We start from the raw sequence: 22,457 nt of genomic DNA, 5'->3' as shown, positions 1-22,457 counted from the left end.
AAAATTCTATGAACCTTTCCTTTTTTCGTTAAGTTCAAGTCTGACGAGAGTAATATTCTACAACTAACAACTCATTTATTTTGAGACCGACCCACTTCCTATCTAGGATTTTATTTACTAGTCCTTTATATTCCAACGTGTCAATCGCCAAATGCTTTGGCAATTTCCCCGGGTCCGATGAAGCAATATAATTTTGAACCAGACCTTTTGATCTTTGGTTATCTTTCGTAGTAATAATATCTCGGGGTTTGCAACGAAAACTTGGTATATTGACTATACGACCATTAACTAAAATATGTCTATGGTTGACTAATTGGCGGGCCCCAGGAATGGTTGAAGCCATACCCAATCGAAAAAGGATATTATCCAAACGCATTTCAAGTAATTGTAGTAAAACCTGGCCTGTTGACCTTTTTGCTTTTCCAGCGATATGTACATATCTAAGTAATTGTCGTTCTGTCAGACCATAATGAAAACGCAATTTCTGTTTTTCTTGAAGACGAATACGATATTGCTCCTTTTTCCCAGAATTGAATTTTTTTTTAAGATTACTTCCGGATTTAGGTGTTTTTCTAGTGAGTCCTGGTAAAGCTCCCAGACGGCGTATTTTTTTTAAACGAGGTCCTCGATAACGGGACATGAAGACTCCTTTTTTTATTTTATTGAAATTTCATTTTACACAATTAATTTCATTGTATTTACATTACAGAATACATCGAAATTAAAACTGAATTAAACTACAGGATAAACAGAGTAAAATCAACTAAAGTACCCCAAAAAATGGAATTTCATCAAAATCTTTTTTTTTTGTATATATATTATTTATTTTATTGTTTTGTATCTAGCAAAATTGTAAGGTAAAAAACATAAAAGATCCTGGATTCTCCATTTAATTCGGAAAAAAAGAGATTCTTGTTCGTAGAACATCGATAGAGAAAAAAAAGCCGACTATCGGATTTGAACCGATGACCCTCGCATTACAAATGCGATGCTCTAACCTCTGAGCTAAGTGGGCTTACATAACGGAAATAGTGTAACAAATAGAAATAGGTATAGTATAGGAAATCCGTAAAATCTCAGATATTAGTTATTAATCTTAGCTATTAACTAGTTCTAAATTTGAAGTTATACTTATAAAAATAAAAAAATACTAAAACTTCTTAAAGATAAAGTTAGCTTGATATGCTTAACTATAGGATATTAAAAAATAAAATTATAGAATTTATTGGTATTTTCATTCGATCATTATAGACTTTATTATTTGTTAATAATTTGAGGATTAATATTTCACTAAGGGGAACATAGAGTCAGAGTAAATAAAATTGCTAATTCTGATTAGAAAAAAAGAATAAATATCAAGCGTTATAGTATAATTTTGAATACTATAAAAAAGTAAGACGGGAGGTGGGGGAGATAAAAACTTTTGGATATATTGATTCGGATTGAATTGCAAATACATCAAGGATAGAATCAATTCAATTCTGAATTGCAATAAGCAAGCGAGGTCTCTCAAATAGAGTCGAACTGAACTGCTAGACTACGTTGAGTGATGAACTCAATGATTCAAAAAAAAAACTAAGAGATGGATGAAATTACACAAGGAATCCTGGTCTCAAAGAAGAGGGAAATGGGGATATGGCGAAATCGGTAGACGCTACGGACTTGATTGTATTGAGCCTTGGTATGGAAACCTGCTAAGTGGTAACTTCCAAATTCAGAGAAACCCTGGAATTAAAAAAGGGCAATCCTGAGCCAAATCCGTGTTTTGAGAAAACAAGGGGTTCTCGAACTAGAATACAAAGGAAAAGGATAGGTGCAGAGACTCAATGGAAGCTGTTCTAACGAATCGAGTTAATTACGTTGTGTTGTTAGTGGAATTCCTTCTAGTTCTAAATTAGAGAAAGAGGGGTTTTATACCTTATACATTTAATAAACACGTATAGATACTGACATAGCAAACGATTAATCACAGAACTCATATTATATTCTAATTATAATATAGGTTCTTTATCTTTTTTAAAAATGAAATTAGAAATGATAATGATTATGAAATAAAAAACTCATATCATAATTTTTTTTTTTCATTATTGTGAATCCACTCCAATCGAATATTGAATAATCAAATTCTTCAATTAAAATTCAAAGTTTTCGAGATCTTTAAAAAAGTGGATTAATCGGACGAGGACAAAGAGAGAGTCCCATTCTACATGTCAATACTGACAACAATGAAATTTCTAGTAAAAGGAAAATCCGTCGACTTTATAAGTTGTGAGGGTTCAAGTCCCTCTATCCCCAAATCCTCTTTTATTCCCTAACTATACTATATTATTATTATTTATCCTCTTTTTTTTTTTCTTTTTATCAATGCACTTTTTTTTCTTTTTATCAATGCAATGGGTTTAAGATTCATTAGCTTTCTCATTCTACTCTTTCACAAAGGAATGCGAAGAGAACTCAATGGATCTTATCCTATTCATTGAATAGATTTCTTTTTTATTAGAGTATCGGCAAGAAATCTTGGTTATTCACTCTATTTTTAAGTTTTATTTAAGTAAACCATGCACAATGCATAGGACTACCCCCCCCATTTTCAAATTTAAAATTTGAAATACTTTAATTAATTTTTAGTCCTTTTAATTGACATAGATACAAATACTCTACTAGGATGATGCACAAGAAAAGGTCAGGATAGCTCAGTTGGTAGAGCAGAGGACTGAAAATCCTCGTGTCACCAGTTCAAATCTGGTTCCTGGCAGAGAAAAAAAAAAAAAAGATCCACCGAATAGGTATTGATCCAAATACCTCGAGATGGATTGTGATACATATTCATTAATAATATTTATTCATCTAAGTGGATAAATCTATAATATAAATATAGAGGCACTTCTTTTTCTTTTTAAAGAAGTTTTAAAATATATCTTTTCTTTATGATAAAGAAGGGGGTGAGATTCCCCTTTATTTTTTTGCGTTTCTTAATTTTGTATTCCGCTATTCCGACGAATATTTTTTTAGTCTTGCTTATCTTTATCTTATCTTATTTTCCTAGTTGTGCTAAGTAATGTGCGCGGTACAAAGTTCCTGGTAGAGAACTTCTTTGAGTCATCCTATTTTTCTGTTCATATGAAGGAAATTAATATGCGATTTTCAAAATAGGGGAATCCAAATGAAACCCTTTTTTTGCTCAGTCTATCTGGAATGCTTTTGTATAATTAGGAATTAATTATAAATAGGTATTCCGTTTCATCTAGGAAAAGAACCTAAAAATATTCCTTGACTTGAATAAAATCTGGAGTTGTGTTGTATAAGTGAGCATGAATTTCTTATCATTCAATGAGCATCTTGTATTTCATAAAAATTGGGGGTTATATAATCCTTACGTAAGGGCCAGCCTATCCAACTTTCAGGCATTAGGATACGTTTAAGGCGCGGATGATTATCATAAGAGATTCCCACCATATCATAAGATTCGCGTTCTTGAAAATCGGCACTTCTCCAAATCCAGAAGACAGACGGAATTCTAGGATTATCCTTTTGGGCAAAGACTTTTATGCAGACTTCTTCTGGATTATCTATACCATATTGTATTCTCGTAAGATGATACACGCTAGCTAAAGATCCACCGGGTGCTACATCATAAGCACATTGGGAGCGTAAATAATTGTAACCATATACATATAAAATGACAGCAATGGAATCCCAATCCCCTGCTTTTATTTGTAAAGTCTCTATTCCTCGGTGATCAAAGCCCAAAGATCTATGAACCACCTCATGTTTGACTAGCCAATTAGATAACCAACCCTGCTGCATTGTCTTCATCTCTCCCTCTTTGTATAAATATTTCACATTTCGGATGCAAGTTTGAAAGATTGCCCTGCTTTTTATTTTTCTACACAAAAGAGCCCCTCTCCTAATTCACTAATTTGTAGGAAGGTACTGAACTTTTGGATTTGAAAAAAGTTTCAGAAGATATATCTAATGTAGATGGTGATTGATAGAGCAATTCTTGCTCATAAGTTCCTGTATGAGTACTGCGCCTAACATAAAGCTTGTGACTGGTAGTAAAACATCTATTTTTATTTTGAGATAGAGTTTGATCCTCAACTATTTCTCGCGATATCTTCTTACGAAGTTTTGTTAGGGCATCTATAACTGCCTCCGGTTTAGGTGGGCAGCCCGGCAAGTAGACATCCACAGGAATTAACTTATCAACTCCCCGAACAGTACTATAGGAATCCGTACTGAACATTCCCCCTGTAATAGTACAGGCTCCCATAGCAATGACGTATTTTGGTTCAGGCATTTGCTCGTATAATCTCACTAAAGAGGGAGCCATTTTCATTGTTACCGTACCGGCTGTTAAAATTAGGTCTGCTTGCCTAGGACTTGATCTTGGTACCAATCCATAACGATCAAAGTCGAATCGTGAGCCTATTAATGAAGCAAATTCAATGAAACAACAACTGGTACCGTATAGAAGGGGCCATAAACTGGAGAGTCTTGACCAATTCGAAAGATCATTTGGTGTAGTTGAAATAACAGAATTGGAACTTGTTTGGTCAAGTAAGGGAAACTCAATCAAATTCATAACTGTCTCAATAGAATCTTTTCCTTCTTTTTTTTTGTCTAAATATTCAGTTAAGACCATTCCAAGGCTCCTTTTCGCCATGCATAAACTAAACCAACAACTAAGATAAGCACGAAAATCAAAGCTTCGATAAAAACGGATACACCCAATACGTCGAAACTCATTGCCCAAGGGTATAGAAAGACGGTTTCCACATCAAAAACAACAAAAACGAGCGCAAACATATAATAGCGTATTCGGAATTGTACCCAAGCCCCTCCCATGGGTTCTATACCCGATTCATAACTAGAAAGCTTCTCTGGTCCTTCACTAACCGGGGCTAAAAGTCCTGAAATCGAAAATGCCAAAATAGGAATAAGGCTTGCTATTATTAGAAATGTCCAAAAAATATCATATTCGTGAAGCAGAAACATAATGTACTCCCATTAATGTGGAATAGGCGGAACTTAAATTAGTCAATTCAATTCAGCATTGTCAATTTATCCAGAACTTCTCTCTTTTCCTCGGTGAAACAAGAATCTTTTTTGTTCAAACAAAAGCGCTTAGTTTAAGTTTAGCCTTTGTTTCCTCTGTGCTGCATCTTCTTTAAAGATTCATCCAATGGAATCCCAACTCCCTTTCTTTTGGATTTCCATTCTATTTAGATATGGTGTATGTAGATCTAATTCTTATATAAAGAAAACTTTCTCGTTTCACTTTGTCTCGCTTTCTCTAGAATCTCTAGAAAAAAGAATAGCTCTATCCTTTATTTAATATTTAATAATAAAATAATAAGAGACTATTAAATAAAAATGAGAATACTACTAAATTAGAACCTAATTAAGATAGTAGGACTAATCTATGCAGTATAATTAATGAGAAGTAATACTATAAAATAAAAATAAAGAACTCTATTTCAGAACTATGAGACAGAATATTCTGTTTTCTTATTTACTCTTTACTTTATTTTTTCTATTTAAAGTTGATCAATTTACATAATGTATCTATAAACAAAGTAATAAATATACTTAAAACAAAGTAGGAATTCGCAAAATGGATAAAATCATTGCAGTTATTATAGGGAAGTCTAGAGATATCCTATTTGAAGGAGGACGGGATTCAAATCAGGGAAAGGATCCTTTCTTCTATTGATTTGATAGAAATTCGTTTTTCTTTTCCTGTCTGTATGATTTTGATTTTCGATGAATGAGCCTTTGGTAATGCTTTTATCTCTATTCTATGTCGCAGGCGCCTATCCAGTCTATAAACAAATACTAATGAGAAAATGAAAACTATACTAAACTAAAGAAAACATAGGATAGAGATCCTAAAATCTAAAAAAGGGCATATTAGGGCTATACGGATTCGAACCGTAGACCTTCTCGGTAAAACAGATCAAACGGATTATTATCGAAATGATTTGAACTGTTTCAAAGACCCAACATGCATTTTTTTGCATTGGGCTCTTTCATAAACTGATTTAAAGATCAGTTAGTCCACCATAGTTTTTCTTTACGGAAAGATAATGAGATGGCTCCCTGTGCTCTGATTGATTTTTTGTATTATGATCTATCTAGGAGCAATACCAAAGTGTTTCAAAGGAGGATTACCTTGACTTAGGTCTGCCTCCGGTCTAAATTAAATCAACCTAAGTGAAATGGAGTCTCTATCGTTCCACTGCAAGAGTTAACTATGAGACTTCATACACCTTAAAGTTCATAGAACGAAAAGAAGTTTTTTGGAGGCCCTTATCCTCATTACGCCTAGCATTTAGTGGGCTGGATATTTACCTTATCAACTAGCAAATCCATAAGGGTTCTATTTGATTAGGCACCTGAATTGGCACCTGAATCGGACTGAACCGACTGTTTGTCAGGCTACTGTTCTCCTATTCTCTCGAATCTATGAAGTAAGACATTGATTTTGCAATAAGATCGATTATGTTCATTGCATAATAAGCTCCTTTGAAAAGCATTGGCGCACGTGTAAACGAGTTGCTCTACCGAACTGAGCTATAGCCCTTATCAGAGATATCTTAACATATAGATAATTTCTTGTCAAGATGAATATTTTCTAATGCCAGAGGATACCCCTTTGATCTGTATCTGTTTAGTATTTAGTTTAGTATTTAGTATATAACAGACCAATAACAGAGCGGTATTGCTTAGAAAAGGGATTCAATATATAATCGATCGAAGTAATGGGTCTTCCTTTGTGGTGATAAATTGCCTACTTAACTCAGTGGTTAGAGTATTGCTTTCATACGGCGGGAGTCATTGGTTCAAATCCAATAGTAGGTAAGTAGGTAGAAAAATTACTAGATAGCATTGGACTTACTTCGCTTCGCTATCTAATAACTTTTTCTACCCCTCTTCCCTTTTTCTTTGTATCAACTATAAACCACTGGATTGTCTTCAATTGGATGGGGGAATCCAATTGACAGCCTCGATTCGTATCCTAGCTCGTCTGAGAGCGAGCTTCGCTTCAACCAAATCTTTCGTACCCTCAGCTTTACTCAAGTTAGCTTCGGCTATTTCAAGTGCCTTTTGAGCTTCTTCCGGATCAATATCACTACCCAGTTCCGCATCATTTCCTAAAATGATGATCTCATTATTAACTATTCTCGCAAAACCGCTCCACAGAATCGCTGTTAACCATTGGTCGTTGAGGAGGCGTATTCTCAAAGGACCCATATCTACTGCTGTGTTAATGGGGGCGTGGTTTGGTAATACGCCAATTTGGCCACTATTAGTGGATAAAATGATTTCTTTCACTTCACAATCCCAAATAATTCGCTTAGGAGTCAGTACATAAAGATTTAATTTCATTTCTTCGATTTGTTCTCCTCTTCTAAGGTTATAGCTTTCGTGCTAGCTTCATCGATGTTACCCACCAAATAAAAAGCCTGTTCAGGTAGGCCGTCTAATTCTCCGGAAAGGATTAGTTGAAATCCCCTAATAGTTTCCGCAAGAGCAACATACTTTCCTGGAGAACCAGTAAAAACTTCTGCCACAAAGAACGGTTGTGATAAGAAACGCTCAATTTTTCTTGCTCTTGCTACAGTTAAACGATCCTCTTCCGATAATTCATCCAAGCCAAGAATTGCGATAATGTCCTGAAGTTCTTTGTAACGTTGTAAAGTTTCCTTAACTCTTTGCGCAGTTTCATAATGTTCGTTGCCAACGATCCGAGGCTGTAACATAGTCGAGGTTGAATCTAAAGGATCTACTGCTGGATAAATACCCTTGGAAGCTAATCCTCTGGAAAGTACGGTAGTAGCATCCAAATGTGCAAATGTTGTGGCAGGGGCAGGGTCGGTCAAATCGTCTGCAGGTACATAAACTGCTTGAATCGAAGTTATAGATCCCTTTTTAGTAGAAGCAATTCTTTCTTGCAAAGAACCCATTTCTGTACTAAGAGTAGGTTGATAACCCACTGCGGAGGGCATTCTCCCTAATAAAGCGGATACCTCTGATCCTGCTTGAACAAAACGAAAGATATTATCGATAAATAAAAGCACGTCTTGCTTATTAACATCTCGGAAATATTCCGCCATAGTTAGGGCAGTTAAACCAACTCTCATACGAGCTCCCGGTGGTTCATTCATTTGGCCATAGACTAGAGCTACCTTTGATTCCTCAATATTTTTTTCATTAATTACTCCGGATTCCTTCATTTCCATATAAAGATCATTTCCTTCACGAGTCCGTTCCCCTACTCCACCGAATACGGATACGCCCCCATGAGCTTTAGCAATGTTATTGATTAATTCCATGATCAGTACTGTTTTACCTACTCCAGCCCCCCCAAATAGTCCTATTTTTCCTCCACGTCGATAAGGAGCTAAAAGATCGACGACCTTAATACCTGTTTCAAAGATGGATAATTTCGTATCTAACTCGATAAAGGCAGGCGCAGATCTATGAATAGGGAACGTTGCACTACTATCTACAGGACCCAAATTGTCAACAGGCTCCCCAAGAACGTTGAAAATTCGTCCGAGAGTAGCTCCACCGACCGGAACACTGAGAGGAGCTCCCGTGTCAATCACTTCCATTCCTCTCATCAACCCGTCCGTAGCACTCATAGCTACAGCTCTAACTCGATTATTTCCTAATAATTGTTGTACCTCACAAGTCACATTAATTTGCTTATCGGCAGTGTCTACTCTGGACTACCAAAGCGTTATAAATATAAGGTAACTTGCCTGGGGGAAAAGTGACATCCAGCACGGGTCCAATAATTTGATCGATACGACCTGTACTTTTTTCTTCAATTGTGGAAACCCCGGGAGGAGAAGTAGTAGGATTGGTTCTCATAATTATCACATAATTAAAAAAAAGGAATTTGTCGAAATTTTTCTTTTTTTATTGTTGAATAATGCCAAATCAAATCAAAAAAAATCCAAAAGTAAAAAGGAAATGAATTAGTTAATTCAATAAGAGAGAAAAGGGGACCAGGACTTGATTTCGTTGCCCAAGCGAATCCCATTCAATCGTTTACTCATGGAATGAGTCCATTGGAAAGTTCAATCAATCTTTTTTTTCATATACATTTTGCCTTTTGTGGAGGATCTGTGCCTACTCTACTTTCCTATCTAGGACTTCGATATACAAAATATATACTACTGTGAAGCATAGATTGCTGTCAACAAAGAATTTTATTAGTATTTAGTTAGGTATTTGCATTCAAAATAAGAAAAGAGAACTATTAAGAACTTGTAAAATAAGGATTAGGAATTAATTTGGGTTGCGCTATATCTATCAAAGAGTATACAATAATTATGGATTTGGTAAATCAAATCCATGGTTTAATAACGAACCGTGTTAACTTACCATAACAACAACTCAATTCCTATCGAATTCCTATATTGGAATTCCTATAGGATAGAACATACACAGGGTGTACGCATTATATATGAATGAAACATATTCATTAACCTAAGCATGCCCTCAATTTTCTTTAATGAGTTGATATTATATTAATTGAATATCCTTTTTGTTTTACGAGATTTTTGCTAAAGTTTCATTTACGCCTAATTAACATCGAGTAGACCCTGTTATTGTGAGAATTCTTAATTCAAGAGTTATAGGGAGGGACTTATGTCACCACAAACAGAAACTAAAGCAGGTGTTGGATTTCAAGCTGGTGTTAAAGATTATAAATTGACTTACTACACCCCAGAGTATGAAACTAAGGATACTGATATCTTGGCAGCATTCCGAGTAAGTCCTCAGCCTGGGGTTCCGCCCGAAGAAGCAGGGGCTGCAGTAGCTGCCGAATCTTCTACTGGTACATGGACAACTGTTTGGACTGATGGACTTACCAGTCTTGATCGTTACAAAGGACGATGCTATCACATCGAGCCTGTTGCTGGGGAAGACAACCAATGGATCTGTTATGTAGCTTATCCATTAGACCTATTTGAAGAGGGTTCCGTTACTAACATGTTTACTTCCATTGTAGGTAACGTATTTGGTTTCAAAGCCCTACGTGCTCTACGTTTGGAGGATCTACGAATTCCCCCTACTTATTCAAAAACTTTCCAAGGCCCGCCTCATGGTATCCAAGTTGAAAGAGATAAGTTGAACAAGTACGGTCGTCCTTTATTGGGATGTACTATTAAACCAAAATTGGGATTATCCGCAAAAAATTATGGTAGAGCGTGTTATGAGTGTCTACGTGGTGGACTTGATTTTACCAAAGATGATGAAAACGTAAACTCACAACCATTTATGCGCTGGAGAGACCGTTTTGTCTTTTGTGCCGAAGCTATTTATAAATCACAGGCCGAAACCGGTGAAATCAAGGGGCATTACTTGAATGCGACTGCGGGTACATGTGAAGAAATGATTAAGAGAGCTGTATTTGCAAGAGAATTAGGGGTTCCTATTGTAATGCATGACTACTTAACTGGGGGATTCACCGCAAATACTACTTTGGCTCATTATTGCCGCGACAATGGCCTACTTCTTCACATTCACCGTGCAATGCATGCAGTTATTGATAGACAGAAAAATCATGGTATGCATTTCCGTGTATTAGCTAAAGCATTGCGTATGTCTGGGGGAGATCATATCCACTCCGGTACAGTAGTAGGTAAGTTAGAAGGGGAACGCGAAATGACTTTAGGTTTTGTTGATTTATTGCGCGATGATTTTATTGAAAAAGATCGTGCTCGCGGTATCTTTTTCACTCAGGACTGGGTATCCATGCCAGGTGTTATACCGGTAGCTTCAGGTGGTATTCATGTTTGGCATATGCCAGCTCTGACCGAAATCTTTGGGGACGATTCTGTATTACAATTTGGTGGAGGAACTTTAGGACATCCTTGGGGAAATGCACCTGGTGCAGCAGCTAATCGAGTGGCTTTAGAAGCCTGTGTACAAGCTCGTAACGAAGGGCGCGATCTTGCTCGCGAAGGTAATGAAATTATCCGAGCAGCTTGCAAATGGAGTCCTGAACTAGCCGCAGCTTGTGAAGTATGGAAGGCGATCAAATTCGAGTTCGAGCCGGTAGATACTATTGATTAACTAGATAAAACTAAAGATAAAGAAGGTATAAATAAAAAAGAAACGAAATAAAAAGAGAAAAAAATCAGTTATGAAATGCAGTAATTCTTCTTTATTCTTCTAATTGATTGCAATTAAACTCGGCTCAATCTTTTTTAGAAAAAAAAGATTGAGCCGAATAAAAATAGATCATGATATGATCATGAGACTTGACAAATTGAGATTCGTCTATTCTATATATCTAGAATATATATATTAAGGTATAATACAATAAAGAAATACAAATAAAATAATAAAATAATAAAATATAGTATTATCATATGATAATGATAATGGAATCAAATACGCAGTATTTACAGAAAAAAGTCTTCGTTTATTGGGAAAGAATCAATATACTTTTAATGTCGAATCGGGATTCACTAAGACAGAAATAAAGCATTGGGTCGAACTCTTCTTTGGTGTTAAGGTGGTAGCTGTGAATAGCCATCGACTACCTGGAAAAGGTAGAAGAATAGGACCTATTCTGGGCCATACAATGCATTACAGACGTATGATCATTACCCTTCAACCGGGTTATTCTATTCCACTTCTAGATAGAGAAAAAAACTAAAGGAGAATGAATGAAAAAAGACATAGTTTGGAAGTTAGACCTTTTTATAGGACTCTCTTTCAATTTCAAAAAAGAGGACGTTTGAAACTTTTAACAGGCGTAATCGTGAGTCAACAAGTGACTCGAACTGTGTGTAAAAAAAGAAGCATTTTTTTTTTTTCAAAATGCTAGAACTAGATAAGGAAGTTTTCTATAACCTTGAGAAAAAGGATAAAAAGGTAGTTTTTTTTTAGTTTATGACTCCGATCAAGAGCGAGAAATCCTTGATTTGGGATTGGACATAGAACCTGGACCCATCGTAGAGACGTTTAGTTCAAAAGAAAGGATCGTATCCTGATGGTAAGAATTATACTTTCGTGGAAATACAGCGCTATAGACTTCAATGCGGTAGAGTAGACGTTTTGTTTCTAATTTTTCTGGACCAAACCTCCGCTCCGACCCAACGATACAATGAATTTTTTCTGTTCATATTCATAAATAAAAAAGATTCGGAATCGCAATGCTACTATATGCGTCCAGAGGAGTATTTGGAATAATATTCTTCTATAATCCATTATTGCGGGGGGTCTTACTAACAGGGCTTCGCTGCACGGGACAGGTCTTCGTCGAAAAGCTAACTCCACCCGGCATTTTCATACCCTTTCTTTGGGTGGTATATCGCCTTTTAAAGTCTAAGAGGGTAGTAGGGGATCTATAGTAGGTAAGATAATTTGCCCTTTGATTTTGATTGAATATACTATTTTTCCGCCTTTACCACGCATTATTGTATGCGCTTCTAGAGAAGTATGTATGCAGGAAGTAAATTCTAACCGCTTTCTTTTGAATCCAATTTCAAATTAGATTAGAAAGATAGAAAGGCCATGAGGATGGGAAAATCAAAATAAAATCTTTTTAATTAGTTCTCCTTTTTTGGAATTTTCTTATTATCCTTTCATTTTTTTTACAGAATATTTTTCAAACTAAAAATAAAAAATACAATACAATAGTCAATATTCCTTATAATAGATATACTTAATTATATCATAAGAATCTTAAGATATTTTTCGACTAGATAGAAATAGTAAATTTGAATTGAGACACCTATTCCATGACGGATTTAAACTTACCTTCTATTTTCGTGCCTTTAGTAGGCTTAGTATTTCCGGCAATTGCAATGACTTCTTTATTTCTTTATGTGCAAAAAAATAAGATTGTCTAGTATTTTTTAGTGTAAGTAATATAATATGGTAGGGTATGTGGCTTTTTCTACACACACTTTCTACACACAAATGAAAAACGGTTATGGATGCGGATATAGGCTACGAGCATAAATGCATGAATATGCAGAGCCAGGTATAGCGAGTTTTATTTTATTTATTTTAATTGAATCAACGAATATTTTTTGAATAGAAAGTCAATGTATCTAACCTATTATTTCACAGGAGTACTAGTTGCTGAAGGCGATTTCAGAATCAAAAAAAGTAAAGTCAAAATTATTTAGCTTATTCTCTCAATTTCAATCGACCGCTGCTGGATTTAGTATATCTAATATGAATTGGCGATCAGAACACATATGGGTAGAACTTCTAAAAGGTTCTCGAAAAAGGGGTAATTTTTTCTGGGCCTGTATTCTTTTTCTAGGTTCACTAGGATTCTTATCGGTTGGGATTTCCAGTTATCTTGGTAAGAATATTATATCTATACTTCCATCTCAAGAAATTCTTTTTTTTCCGCAGGGGGTCGTGATGTCTTTCTACGGAATCGCAGGCCTATTCATTAGCTCCTACTTGTGGTGTACTATTTTGTGGAATGTAGGTAGTGGTTATGACCGATTCGATAGAAAAGAGGGAATAGTGTGCATTTTTCGTTGGGGATTCCCTGGAATAAAACGTCGCGTCTTCCTTCGATTCCTTATGCGGGATATCCAATCAATTAGAATTCAGGTTAAAGAGGGTCTTTATCCTCGTCGTATTCTTTATATGGAAATCCGGGGCCAGGGGATCATTCCCTTGACTCGTACTGATGATAAATTTTTTACTCCACGAGAAATTGAACAAAAAGCTGCCGAATTGGCCTATTTCTTGCGCGTACCAATTGAAGTATTTTGAGGTATCTTTTTTGAACTGAGTTGAATGAAGAAAAGAAGAATTGGAAGAAGAAAAGTTTTCTCAACACAGGGAGGAAGTCCCTTCTAAATTGGATTTGTTATTGTAAGGGGATTTTTAAGTATTTATCTAAAGGAAGGAACAAACGAGGATAAGAGAAATTTGCTTTTAATTTTTTTTTATCCAAGTTAGATATATCGCATACTATTCTTCCTTTTTCATCCGAAAGGGCTTTTTTTTTATTCTATTTCACTATTTCATTCCATCTAGATCTAAGAAAGAACCCAATGCACTGAAATTCCACTAATAACTAATATACAAAAAAGAAGAATAGATACAGGGTATCAAACCTATAGAGTTTTTGCTTCAAAGAAATAGAAATATCATGAAATAGAAATATCATCATATAGAGTCAGGGAATGGAATAGAGTCAGCGAATGAAGCATATTCATTAACAACTCCATTTACAGATCAAAAATGAAAAAAAAGAAAGCATTGCCTTCTTTACTATATCTTGTATTTATCGTACTTTTGCCTTGGGGGGTCTCTTCCTCATTTAACAAATGTCTGGAACTTTGGATTAAGAATTGGTGGAATACCAGGCAATCCGAAACTCTCTTAACTGATATTCAAGAGAAAAGGATTCTAGAAAGATTCATAGAATTAGAAGAACTTTCTCTCTTGGACGAGATGATAAAAGGGAAACTAAAGACACATGTACAAAAACCTCCTACAGGAATACACAAGGAAATAATACAATGGGTCAAAATAAATAATGAGGATCATCTCCATACCATTTTGCATTTCTCGACAAATATAATCTGTTTGGCTATTCTAAGTGGTTCTTTTTTTCTGGGTAAAGAGGAACTTGTCATTTTGAATTCTTGGGTTCAGGAATTCTTCTATAATTTAAATGACTCAATAAAAGCTTTTTTTATTCTTTTAGTTACTGATTTTTTTGTTGGATTTCACTCCACCCGTGGTTGGGAACTAGTAATTCGTTGGGTCTACAACGATTTTGGATGGGCTCCTAACGAGCTTATTTTCACTATTTTTGTTTGTAGTTTTCCAGTAATTCTAGATACATGTTTGAAATTTTGGGTCTTTTTTTGTTTAAATCGTCTATCTCCTTCGCTTGTAGTCATTTATCATTCAATTAGTGAAGCATAAATTCATTTGATCTCCCGATATTAATATTAATCAAATTAGCAAGCATCTTTTTTTAGAAAGAAAGCCCTTTTCCATTTTAGCAAAATTCTTTCTATTTATACCTACTTTAAGGTATTCATCATTGCAGTACAACTGTTGCAGTAGAATGACAACAGATTCGTGTATAGGGAACTAGATTAGCTTAGCTACCTATCTAATTTATTGTAGAAATTCTGGGATCTGCGATTGGACATGGAAAATAGAAATACTTTTTCTTGGGTAAAGGAACAGATAACTCGATCGATTTCTGTATCGATCATGATATACGTAATAACTCGGACATCTATTTCAAATGCATATCCCATTTTTGCGCAGCAGGGTTATGAAAACCCACGAGAAGCAACTGGACGAATTGTATGTGCCAATTGCCATTTAGCTAGCAAGCCCGTCGATATTGAAGTTCCCCAAGCTGTGCTTCCCGATACTGTATTTGAAGCAGTTCTTCGAATTCCTTATGATATGCAATTGAAACAAGTTCTTGCTAATGGAAAAAAGGGAGGGTTGAATGTAGGTGCTGTTCTTATTTTGCCCGAGGGATTCGAATTAGCGCCGCCCGATCGTATTTCCCCTGAGTTAAAAGAAAAGATAGGAAATCTTGCTTTTCAGAGTTATCGTCCCGATAAAAAAAACATTCTTGTGATAGGCCCTGTTCCCGGTAAGAAATATAGTGAAATTGTCTTTCCCATTCTTTCCCCTGATCCTGCTACGAAGAAAGATGCTCATTTCTTAAAATATCCCATATATGTAGGGGGAAACCGAGGAAGAGGACAGATCTATCCTGATGGTAGCAAGAGTAACAATACAGTCTATAATGCTACGTCAACAGGTATAGTAAGAAAAATACTACGTAAAGAAAAGGGGGGGTATGAAATATCCATAGTTGATGCATCAGATGGACGCCAAGTGATTGATATTATACCTCCCGGACCAGAACTTCTTGTTTCAGAGGGGGAATCCATCAAGCTTGATCAACCATTAACAAGCAATCCTAATGTGGGAGGTTTTGGTCAGGGGGACGCAGAAATCGTGCTTCAGGATCCATTACGTGTCCAAGGCCTTTTGTTCTTCTTCGCATCCGTTATTTTGGCACAAGTTTTTTTGGTTCTCAAAAAGAAACAGTTTGAAAAGGTTCAATTGTACGAAATGAATTTCTAGGTCCCGGGATTTCTTACCATCAAGTTGGTAAAAAGCCTCGATTTATTGGCAATTGCTAGAATTATCTATGATCTATTTTGGAAATCCTTTTTTTGTTTAGACTGCTTTTTGTTTATGAGATGTCTGGAATTCCTTATTTATATCCCATGCAAAAGAAGAGAATCCAAGGCAAAGGCGAGAACAATCAAATTAAAATTTCTTCTTTTTCGGAGGGATTGCAGGTCTTCTTAATCGTCTATTCGGCACAAGAAAAAGCCTTTTTCTTGTGCCGATTCTTCTTGTATCAAAATAAGAATCCTTTTTCTTCCTAATTCGTCAAAGATTACTATTTCTTCTTTATTCGGGTCTGTCTCTTGGACCTCTTTTTCTTTTGCTTAGGTTTAGCCGAGGTAGTGGACAAACAGAGGGGAAGAAAATATGGCGGGGGAAAAATTTCTTGTGATTGTGAGCAAATTGCTTGGCTTGTTTAATTAAGTTCAACTTCAAATTTACAGAAATTTTGCAAAAAAAAAGTAAACTCTTCCATTGAAGGTTTTTTTATTTTTAGGCTAGTTGAATAGTTTTGATTAAGGTTTTATTAGTTTATTACTCGAAACTAAATCAAGGATTTTCAGGATACTTCCTTCGTGGAATAAGATATTGGATCCTCGAGTGATCTCTTTTTCTTGTTGCTTCATAAGAGTGAATCGAATAGATTCAATTCGCGTTATAAGAGTAAAATAAAAATTCCGCGGGTCCTTTCCGCTCTAATCAGATAAAGGGGGGTAAGGACCCGCTAAGCTCCTACTTTTTCATGTTTACAATCTGGTCCCTCCGATTACTATAGAGATGAACCCAATCCAGAATATGAACCATAAAAGAAAACACCTACTAAACCAATCACAGCAATACCAGCTACAGTACCTATCAGCCAAAGAGGAATTCTTCCAGTAGTATCGGCCATTTCCCCTACTTTCCTCCACATTTTATCAATTGGTCATGCTAGAGACAAAAACAGTCATGGGTAGTTATAAGGATGGTATCCTTCCAAATGGGATAAGAGAATTCTTATTAGTCTCTTTCTTTCTCTCAATTGAAGAAGTAATTGGAAAATAAAACAGCAAGTACAAAAATGAGTAATAAACCCCAGTATAGACTGGTACGATTCAATTCAACATTTTGTTCATTCGGGTTTGATTGTGTCATAGTTCTATAGTTGGAATTTGTTTTATCGTTGGATGAACTGCATTGCTGATATTGATCCCAAGAAAAAAACAGTAGGTACAGCTAGTCCGTGAATAGCCAGCCATCGCACTGTAAAAATAGGATAGGTTCGATCTATGGTCATTGAGGGCCTCCTAAAAGGATCTACTAAATTCATCGAGTTGTTCTAAAGAATCAAAACGGTCGGTTATTAACGGAATTCCTTGTCGGCTTTCCGTGAAATACTCGTTTGGCCTAGGACTTCCAAACACGTCATAAGCTAAACCCGTACTGACAAATAACCAACCCGCAATGAATAGGGAAGGTATAGTAATGCTATGAATAACCCAGTATCGAATACTGGTAATAATATCAGCAAAAGAACGTTCTCCCGTGCTTCCAGACATGCTGAACTCCCAAAATTTTTGTACATTCAAAAAAGGAATTGATTCCGTAAAAGATGGGATCGACCAGTAAATAGAAAATTACTGATATTTCATCCTTGTGAGATTGTCAATTTTGTACCAAAGGTGTATTTTGAGTATACCGAATTAGTATAGCTATCCTTCCTATGGCACAGCAATCTGGTTTTGCCTGGTTCCGAAACATAATTACTTTTTTATTTTTTTTTTGTCTATAGGTAAGCTATATGTTATTCAAGGCATCAATAGAAAACCCCATTTTTGTAGGTTCTACTTACTTTTCATTGGCTTCGGAATAATAGAGTAATTCGGAATAGCAGCCAAAATCTTGGGAAAATCTAAGTTAATGATCAATAGGTTTGGATAAATAATTTAGGAAGGATATTCTCATACTGACACAATACAAGGACAAGTATATGTGAAATCTATCCTTTCATAATTCGTAATTCATCCTTGTATTGTTTGTTGGATTAGGTCTAACTTTCTTGACCAAACTGCGAGCGCGGAACTTTACGAGATGAAATAGGGAAAGACAGAAGATAGAATAGAACTTAAAAGGATAATTGAAGTGACTCGTCTTCGAATCTACTTTGGTTGGAGTTCGAAAAAGGAATAAAAATAAAGTAAATTCAAGGAAGAGCTTTCTTTTTTTTTTTTTTTTAACAGCCCCTTGGCAGGTCGTGGAATGCTTTTGTTCTCCTCTTATTCCATATGGAATACAATCAGTTAAAATAAGAAGGAATAGGGGAATATTCGATCGTTCACTCCAAAAAGAGGGTCCTATTGAAAAAGAAATTATCCAAAATAGAAAGAAGTTTTTTTTTTCAAATTCAATTGTTTATTTATCTCTTATTCAAAAATTTCCCTGAAAATTGAATTTCTTTTTTTCATTCAATGGGGTTAGATGATCTAGTTCTTAATATTATTACTTTACTCAATTGACAAATTCCACAACAAATCTCTTGATTCGGAATTAGGGACTCATGTATCATCTGATGAATCCACTTTCTTTTACACTTCTGTATCTTACTCTATCTTGTTTTTTAGTATTATCTAAAATAACTGATGAATTATGAATTTTCCATAACTTAGGTAAATGCTTTACCAACATATGTAGTGTAGTAAAAAAAAATAAATGGAATTTAACTCTTTCATGCTTACTTTAACTAGTTATTTTGGTTTTCTACTGGCTGCTTTAACTATAACCCCAGCTCTATTTATTGGCTTGAACAAGATACGCCTTATTTGAATTGACTGAATAATTATAATTCAGAAAAGAAAAATCTTTCTTTGGGATTCCTGGCATTCTACGACTCTTTTCCAGACTAATTAGGAATTCTTTTCTTGGTCATTGAGATTCGTGGATAATTTAGAGTACTATTTAGGGATAGATCGTACCTCTTTTTTTATCCCCTCGAACAAATCGAAATGATTGAAGTTTTTCTATTTGGAATCGTCTTAGGCCTAATTCCTATTACTTTAGCGGGATTATTCGTGACTGCGTATTTGCAATACAGGCGTGGGGATCAGTTGGATCTTTGATTGAGTCATTTTTTTTTTTTGATTGACCTCCTCCAGACCAGAGAGGAGGTCAAATTGAAATTGGAGTTACAATTCAATTTTGTTAAGTTATTTTACTCTGCTTCGACATAAAATAGATGGAATCACGCTCTGTAGGATTTGAACCTACGACATCGGGTTTTGGAGACCCGCGTTCTACCGAACTGAACTAAGAGCGCTTTCATTCATTCAAAAAGAAAATCTTTTTCTATTCCTAATGTATCTCACGTACGTATAGTCTCCACAAATTCAAGTTATACCCACTTTACTTTAATTGATCTCGTCGCTACTGCCTATAAAGAAGAAAGAAGTAATAGGTAGGGATGACAGGATTTGAACCTGTGACATTTTGTACCCAAAACAAACGCGCTACCAAGCTGCGCTACATCCCTTTTCCAAATTAAATTGTTGTACAATGCCATTGTACACAATTCCTGTCTTCTTTTCCACATCATAATTTTCTTCTTCTTTCTTTCTCTATCTATATATAGAACCCTCGTGTCATTTCTTCTTTTTGGTCTCATATAATTAAGGAATTATATACATATAAAATCCAATATAATTTCGCCTATAAAAGAAGGATTACTTTTCCTTGGTAATATATAGGAAGAAGGGGTCATCTTTTTCTTTTTTAGGGATAGGAAAATTTCGTCGATATGGTTCATTTTATATATAGCATAACAATCTTGGGCAAGAGTTTATGATCATATATGTATTCCAACAAGGAAGGAGGATTTTCAATGCGGGATATAAAAACATATCTCTCTGTAGCACCCGTGCTAAGTACTCTATGGTTTGGTGCTTTAGCAGGTTTATTGATAGAAATTAATCGTTTATTCCCAGATGCTTTGTCATTCCCTTTTTTTTAATTCTAGTTATTGCTATGGGAGGGATAGATTTCTTCGTGATATGACAAAATTTGATCCTTTTCAATCTTTTTTTAGTATCGGAAGGAAAAAGAAAGAAAAGATGGATTGGGTTGAACCTCAGAGTCATTAAAAATTTGGTAAACCCCATTTTTGAAAATAGAAATTCAATTTAAAGGGGTACCCAAGCTAAATAAGGCCTCAGAAATCAGAGCATAGAAAAGGCGGGGCTGGCTAATTAAATGAAAGGATTTCGAACCAAAATCTTTGCTAATTCGACAAGGATTGTATTCTTTAATTATTTCTCTATTTTTTATTACTTAATTAAAGAATAAAAAAAAATTATTCTAATGAATTTTATTCTTCTTCTTCGGATTCAAAATAGAAGAATAAAAGAATAAGTAGAAGAATTAAGTTAAGTCAATCCAAAAAGAAAAGGAGGTTCATGGCCAAGGGAAAAGATGTTAGAATCAGAGTTATTTTGGAATGCATCAGTTGTGTTCGAAAAGGTGCCAATGAGGAATCGACGGGGATTTCTAGATATAGTACTCAAAAGAATCGCCACAATACACCCGGACAATTAGAATTCAAAAAATTTTGTCGTTATTGTCGCAAGCATACGACTCATCACGAAATAAAGAAATAGGAACATCGTGTGTTTGATCTTTCCAAACAACAGAAAGAGTAAGAACTTCATATTTAATATATAAAGAAAACATAGTATAGAATACAAAATACAAATCAACTCATCTGATTTCCGGTAGATATTATTTCATATGTATAGAGGGTATTCATATACTATAATATGAATCAAATAAGATATGGATCAAAGAAAAACTACTTCTTCTGGATCCTAAATTAATAAAATAAAGAAGTGAATTTTCAAATTTTCAAATTTTAAATAAGGAATAAATCATGTATACATCTAAACAACCTTTTCTTAAATCTAAGCAACCCTTTAGTAAATCCAAGCAAACTTTTAATAAATCCAAGCAACCCTTTCGTAAATCCAAGCAAACTTTTCGTAAATTCAAGCAACCTTTTCGTAAATCTAAACAACCTTTTCGTAGGCGTCCCCGGATTGGCCCGGGAGATCGAATTGATTATAGAAACATGAGTTTAATTAATAGATTTATTAGTGAACAAGGAAAAATATTATCGAGACGAATAAATAGATTAACCTTGAAACAACAACGATTAATTACTCTTGCTATAAAACAGGCTCGTATTTTATCTTTCTTACCGTTTCGTAACTATGAGAACGAAAAGCAATTTCAAGCCCAGTCAATTTCAATAATTACAGGTTCTAGACCCAGAAAAAATAGACATATTCCTCAATTAACGCAAAAGTACAATTCCAATCGAAACTTAAGAAACAACAACCAAAATTTAAGAAACAACAACCGGAACTTAAGTTCCGATTGTTGATGTTTTATTCGAATTCGAAAGGGCCAGACCTATATATATTATAAAGAAAGTAATCCAGCTCGTTGATTCCTACCACTTAATCTTAATTTATTGTATCTTCCCGGAGTTCCCTCTCCGGGAATTCATCTTTTATTATTCCAGTATATTACTTTATTTATACCTTTAATTGATGATCTTTATTTTATTGGAAATCGTGTAAAGATTATTTGGATTTGATACAGCTACTTGTGCAAGCATTTTACGATTAAGAATCAATTTCTTCTTGTACAGGTTGTGTATTAATTTACTATAACTATCGAATACTTTATATACCCGCGTTGCTGCGTTTATCCGAGTGATCCACAAACGACGAAAATCCCTCTTTTGCCTACCTCTATCTCGATGAGAGGAAACAAAAGCTCTTTTTACCTGTTGGGTAATCATTCGATTAAGTCTTAAATGAGCCCCTCTAAAGTTTGAGGCAAATGAACGCATTTTTGTTCGTCGTCTCCGGGCTATATATCCTCGCGGAACTCTGGTCATTGAATCAAATTAACCTTAATGAATAACTAATGATTTCTCTTCTTTTAGCCACCCTTTTTCTCATTAATAACAAAACTAATTATTCCGATATATAAAATATTAATTCCAATGGCTTTTGCTATAGTAACCTTCCCAACCACGATTTTTTATTCCACTCCGTTCAGTTATTTCTATACGAAATAACAAATTCATTCTAATAATACTAAAAAAAATAGTGGGTTCCATCGTTTCTATGGTTCCCTTTTAAACGGTGAGGCCCTCTCTATACACCGGAGCCCTTTCTTTCATCAAAAGGTATTGCGAACTTGTATAGTCCACATTCTTTGGCTCTACCTATCCATTA

Source organism: Triticum urartu, unplaced genomic scaffold (assembly GCF_056163025.1).
Source record: "Triticum urartu cultivar PI428250 unplaced genomic scaffold, HENAU_Tu73 scaffold1, whole genome shotgun sequence".
Lineage (NCBI taxonomy): Eukaryota > Viridiplantae > Streptophyta > Magnoliopsida > Poales > Poaceae > Triticum > Triticum urartu.
Note: the sequence above shows the minus strand (reverse complement) of the source record.